The sequence below is a fragment of the Cucurbita maxima genome, unplaced genomic scaffold, assembly GCF_002738345.1.
Source record: "Cucurbita maxima cultivar Rimu unplaced genomic scaffold, Cmax_1.0 Cma_Scf00021, whole genome shotgun sequence".
NCBI lineage: Eukaryota > Viridiplantae > Streptophyta > Magnoliopsida > Cucurbitales > Cucurbitaceae > Cucurbita > Cucurbita maxima.
The window spans coordinates 452,103-458,102 of record NW_019272037.1 but is presented as its reverse complement, the minus strand read 5'-3'; the positions used below and the strand labels follow the sequence as shown (position 1 = coordinate 458,102).

At 32.7% G+C, this 6,000-nt stretch overlaps 1 protein-coding gene across 2 annotated transcripts in view; it reads left to right on the top strand.

Annotated features, from left to right (window-relative positions):
• The first annotated feature begins 3,099 nt into the window (after nt 1–3,099).
• The window catches only part of LOC111495697 (glycine cleavage system H protein 2, mitochondrial-like), a 40,019-nt gene continuing 37,118 nt past the window's right edge, over nt 3,100–6,000 (top strand). For both annotated transcript variants that reach the window (XM_023145858.1, XM_023145859.1), the window contains exon 1: nt 3,100–3,110. The gene's annotated coding sequence lies outside the window, so the exon portion shown is untranslated. The remainder of the gene's footprint in view (nt 3,111–6,000) is intronic.

The window sequence follows — 6,000 nt, the reverse complement described above, 5'->3', positions numbered from 1 at the left end:
CCAACCCCAAAAAAAAAAAAAAAAAAAAGGTGAGGTTTGTTAAGTTGTGAATTCTTTTTGGGTTGCCCAATCATCAACTCAACCATCCTTAAATTTGACGCCTCTAGTTAACATTATTTACACGGATTTTTAATATAATGTTAATGAAAAGATTGCACCGAGAGTTTGACATTTATTTGGATATAACAATGAATTAGCAACGGGGTGAGTTTCATGGAAGACAACAAAATGCACCTCAAAGTATTACCAAGAAACTAGAAGAACATTCACGAGCATAGGATAGGCAATTGAAACCTCGAACAGGCCTATTAGTTATGGAGAATCAATGCTCCAGGTCGAACAAAGTTTACCTCCGAGCTCTAGCTTTCTCCAACGAATATTAGCTTATATATGCTTTATAGGTCGATTTCGTTTCCTCGCTAGCAATCTCATTCTCTCAAATCGGTAATGGTTTGATCAAATCTTTATGATTTATTTTACAATACATCTATATAAAACTTGATTCAGGTAAATTTTTAGCTTCAATTCCTAATTATAAACTTTTGGTTTGTTGAACGCGACATTTGTCCAAGAATTTAAACTTTTGCACGAAAAACATATCGAAATTTTTAAAGAAAATATTGAGACAGATTATGATTTAACCGAATTATATAATTTTTTTTTATTGTTCGCTTTATTGACTCGATGTTAATCAAACTTTTGAAGGAATTGAAAGATCCCATAATCAATGGTCCAATGTGATATAAAGTAGATGGGACACATTGATTTAAAATCTTATAACTTTAAAATTGTAAGGAGAAATGAAAAAAAGAAATCAATGCCAAAATAGGAAGCTTTGCTCTTAGCTAATATAATATTGCTTGGTGTAAATTGTGATTTGACCTTTGAATTTTGTTTTGTGGAAAGTATATTGATTTGGAAATTAAATAAATATAGGGTTTTGTGTCTTCGACTATTTCAAAACATGTTTGCTCGAGTGAATATTACTCGTTACGAGCTCAATAAATAGTTGAATTTTTCAATACTCGTTCAGAAAATCTTTTGGTTTAATTCAAAATTTCGAATTGATTGGGTTGGTGACACGAACAATCTGAATAGAGTTCACAACCCAACCCAAGTCAACCCTTTATTTTTCGAGGTTGGTTTGGTTCGGTTGGTGGGTTGTAATTTTTTTAATTATTTAAAAAATTATACTTATTCACCGTACATGTTGTATTAATAGTTACAAAATTTCATAAAACTAAAATATCAAACATTCACAAGTCAAATCGCATCAGTTACAAACTTTTAATAATCTTAAAAGTTGAGTTAGATTGTAACTCTGTTTTAAGATTACTCAGTAGTGGCTCTATTGTTGGGGTCGAAAAATGCAAACATATACATGGTCGAACCTATAATTTGAATACATCATGGCATGGCCTCAGGCAGCTTTTCGTAACAGAGTTGAATGTGAAATTCTTCTCTACACATGTTCCACGCATGCAAACATGGACCCACTAAATGGGTTTGTACACCCTTTGGGCCTAGCTCTTCAGGCTAGCACTCGTTAACGAGTTGTGTCAAGCACCAGTGAGAAAAAGGGCTCGCATAACATCATGACAAACATAAATGTCGTAAGTCGTAATGTACATGTCAAACTTCCATTCATCTATAAATAATGAATATGTGAATTATGCATACATAATCCCTTCCAATTCTTTCATACATAGCATGACATTCATGGCATGGTCGATGGAAGATTATTCATCATAAATTATCGATATCATAACATTTTATACAACATGGCATGGTCACAGTATAGCATAACTTATATATACGGCATAATTCACCATAACATAACATGGCATGACATAACCTAATATATCATTCATATATATGGTACAGCAGGAGCCACGAAGCATGCGTCATCATACATAATATAATTTATGCCGAGGTTACTAATTATCCTCTAGTTTGAAAAGGAACAAAAAAAAAAAAAGTACCCTATTGGCTTACCATCTTAACGGAGGTTCCCTCAACACAGATTAGGGAGAACTTTCATACATACGTAAGAGAGTTTGTCCTTTGATTTCCATAGGTGAAAATGGCTTTTGTTTCCAATTCAATATATCAACCCAGATCCACTACTAGCACATATTGTTCTTTTTGGGCTTTCTTTTTCGTGCTTCTCCTCAAGGCTTTAAAATGCGTCTGTTAAGGAAATGTTTTCACACCTTTATAAATGGTGGTTTGTTCTCCTCCCCAACCAAGGTGGGAGATCAGATTATAGTTACGAACACAACTTATCATATAAGTGCATAAAAGTGCAACTCTACGTGTATAGGAATATCGAAGTCATCATGTATGAAATCCATATTCCTATCGAGACGGAGCTCAATTCATAATTTTAATTCACAAATGTTTATTATATTAAACGCTTTAAAATTATTATTCACAACCACATATGCACCTCTCTTAATCAAATGAAGATGAGAGGTAAAAGCTATAAAAGCAAAAGCATGTGACAAAGTAATCAAATAATTTAAGAAAATTAATATGTAAAAGAAAAGTAATCTGATTGTGGTCCTTCCCATAGGCCAATTTGTCCATATGCCCTTGAGTTTGTCAACCAAATCAAAGACAGTGACCTAAAAGACAGAAGATCCTCCCAAAGCTAAGGACAAAAAGCTCAAGCTTAGGGCAGCTGAGGATTCCACCAACTTGCCCAATTCTTCATTGCCTTAATTCTCACATTTAAATAATGCAACTGTTTTTTTTTTTTTTTTTTTTAATTACTTTCACTGCCCTTTCAGCTACCCTATACACATGCCAATTTTCCCCTTCCTAACTCATTTAATCTAATCTTTATAATGCTCTCGAAACTAGGTTTTAATCTTTAGGGGTATTTGAATGACTCGAGTATCTAATGTGTGAGATCCAACATTGGTTGGGGTGGAGAACGAAGCATTATTTATAAGGGTTTAGAAACTTTTCCCTTACAGACGCGTTTTAAAAACTTTGAGGAGAAATTCGAAAGATAAATCCCAAAGAGAACAATTTCTGCAACTGGTGGGTTTGAGCTATTACAAATGATATCAAAGCTAGACATCGAGCAATATGTCAACGTAGAGGTTGAGCCCTGAAGAGGGGAGGACATGAGGCGGTTTGTCAGTAAGGATGTTGGGCTATGAAATTGGTGGACTGGGAGATCCCACATCAATTGGAGAAAGGAACGAGTGTTAGCGAGTACGCTGGACCCTGTAAGGAGGTGGATTGGGAGATCCCACATCGGTTGGAAAAGAGAACGAAATATTCTTTATAAGCGTGTGGAAACCTCTCCCTAGCAAATCACTTTTAAATGACTTGAGGGGAAGCTAGAAAGAGAAAACATAAAAGGACTAACCCAGATTTTTTTTTTTTTTTTTTTTTTTTTTTTTTTTTTGCAACTCAACCCATAACTCTATTTGGATTGTTCGGTCACCAATCCAACAAATCTCAAATTTCAAGTTGGTCTAAAAAATATTTTTCAACCGAACTGTGCATACCGGTTAATTTTCGTTAAATGATTATTAAAAAAATAAATATATGAAACACCCATTATTTTGTTAAAATAAAAAGTATGGTATATAAATAATAATTCATAATTATTAAATTTGAAAAAAAAAATAAGTTCCAAAAAAATTAATTGATTAAAATTCAAAAAGATAGAATTAGGGTTTTATTTATATGTTTTAAATAAACAAATAAATAAATAAAAAGAACACATTTAATGAAATAAAGGCAATATTGATGTATTATTGATATTTGTTTAGCTCATATTTTGATTATCAAACCTATCTAGCTAGGCCTGCTGTTTGTAAGGNCTTTTTCCCTTTTTTTTTTTTTTTTTTTTTTTTTTTTTTTTGTGTAAAGCTTTATATTTTCATAAATATTTTAAAATAATTAGTTTAAGGGAAATTTATAAATTGTATTATTTTGAGTAATAACTAGAAAACATTAATCTTGATCCATAAAAAAAAATTTTTTTTTCTTTAGCAATGAAGTTGTTAGGATCGGGAGCTTTCTTGTACCATTATAGCACCCAAATATTACATCGGTGGTGGCTGACCCAACAGTTTTTGAAATGTGATTGTCCAGTATGTCATAGGCTGACCCAATTCAGTCCTCTCGTTCTAGGGTTGGCTCCTTAGAGTCCTCTCTTCAACATCAATGATAAATAGGAATCAAACTGTCTCACAACTTTCTTAATTCAACTCACGTACCATTCACCTGAGTCGACGAAATTGTGAAGTATTTGCTTCAAAATGATGGTTGAATGAGATTGAAAATCCTTCTTTTTTTCGATACGTAACGAAAAGTAAGAAATGGACGGGTTTTGATGGGAAGTTTAATTAATTAATGAGAAAGCATATTTTAATAACCAATTTAAAACATTCATGAAAGAAAGAGTTTGATATTGAAAGAGAAGCAATAAATCAATATCAATAGCTGTAAAAATGACCAAAACGACACCGTTTCTCTCTCTTTCTCTCTCCTATTGCAAGAAGAGAAAATTAGAAGAAATTTAGTGCCCAAAAATAACATAATCTTTGCCAAAAATCCTTAAAAGGGTCAGCCTTTTGGATCTCAAACTCCACTTTTTTGCACACAAATCTCTCTCTCTCTCTCTCTCTCTGTGGTAGAGATTTTTGAGGATAATATGTTGGTTTGAGAGGTTGAAGCTGCCAGCATGATCTGATTTGATAGCAAGATTGGAAGAACAAGGCAAATGGGTATTGAATTTTGGTGTTGTTTTTGAGGGTTTTGGCTTGAAAATCAGGTCATCTTGCAGCTTCAATCACTCATTCACCAACACTTTTAGGCAAACATTTGAGAATGAATGCCTCCAATTTCTTCATTTCAGGTACTTAATCTCTCTGTATTCAAACCACTTCTTCACATACTTCTATTATTGGCTTTTCCATTTCTATCAGCTTAGTTTTAGTGTTCTTCTCCTCTTCTTTCCAAGTTTTGGATTCAAATGGGTTCTTCAATTCTAACGTTCTAACGTTCTGTTTCAATTTGAATTGTTCAATTTGTTGAGATAGAGTTCTATATTGGCTAATTTAAGAACTGATCGTGGGTTTATAACGGAGGAATATATCTCCAATAGTATAAAGTTTTTTAAGGAAGTCTAAAACAAAGTCATATTGTCGAGAGTCGTGATTCCTAACCCAATCAACCAAATCTGAGGAAACTCATTAAAATTTGAAGTTTTTATCTTTTGTATATGTTGGCCTCTCTCTCTTTCTCTACAAGATTTCATCTTCAACCAAACACCTCAATCTTCTTAAGCTTTCGTTTAGTGATGGGTTATCGTAAATTTAACTATTTTCAATATTTTAACGCTCTCTCATAGTTTGTGCTTGAAAATTTGTTTTAACGAGTAGAAATCAGTGTTTAGAGTTGTTCACATGACACGAGAATCCGACTAATCTAGATTATGGGTTGAGTTAGATTGTCTTTTTCTAATTTGGGTTAAGTTAACTTTTTGAAAAATCGAAAATTTAGATCGGTTTACGGATTGACGTTTTTTGGTTGGGTCAACTCGACCAACTTGTAAATAGAGTTATAACCTAACACTACATTCCACTACTTTTAAAATTATTATGAAGATTAAAAATATTTAACATTTATAACTAATGTTAGTGATGCGTTGTGACTTATAAATATTTGAGTTTTGAGTTTTGCGAAATTTTAGTTAGATTAAGTATGGTTTTTTTAAATAATTTTTACTAAAAAAAAAAAAAAACACCCCGACAATCCTATCTACCCAACTCATATATACCCCTACTGATATTACTTAAATTGAACCTCAACCTCTGATACCACATGTTAGAGTGCTCGATGAACCAAAGGTTGTTGTAAGCTAATATGGTCAGTTGTTGGTTCATCGAGCTAACCTATCTTTCATGAAATATGTCTCTACAGTCGTGCACATCGATAAAAATAGATCTATAACTCTTTCTATTAACTCTATGG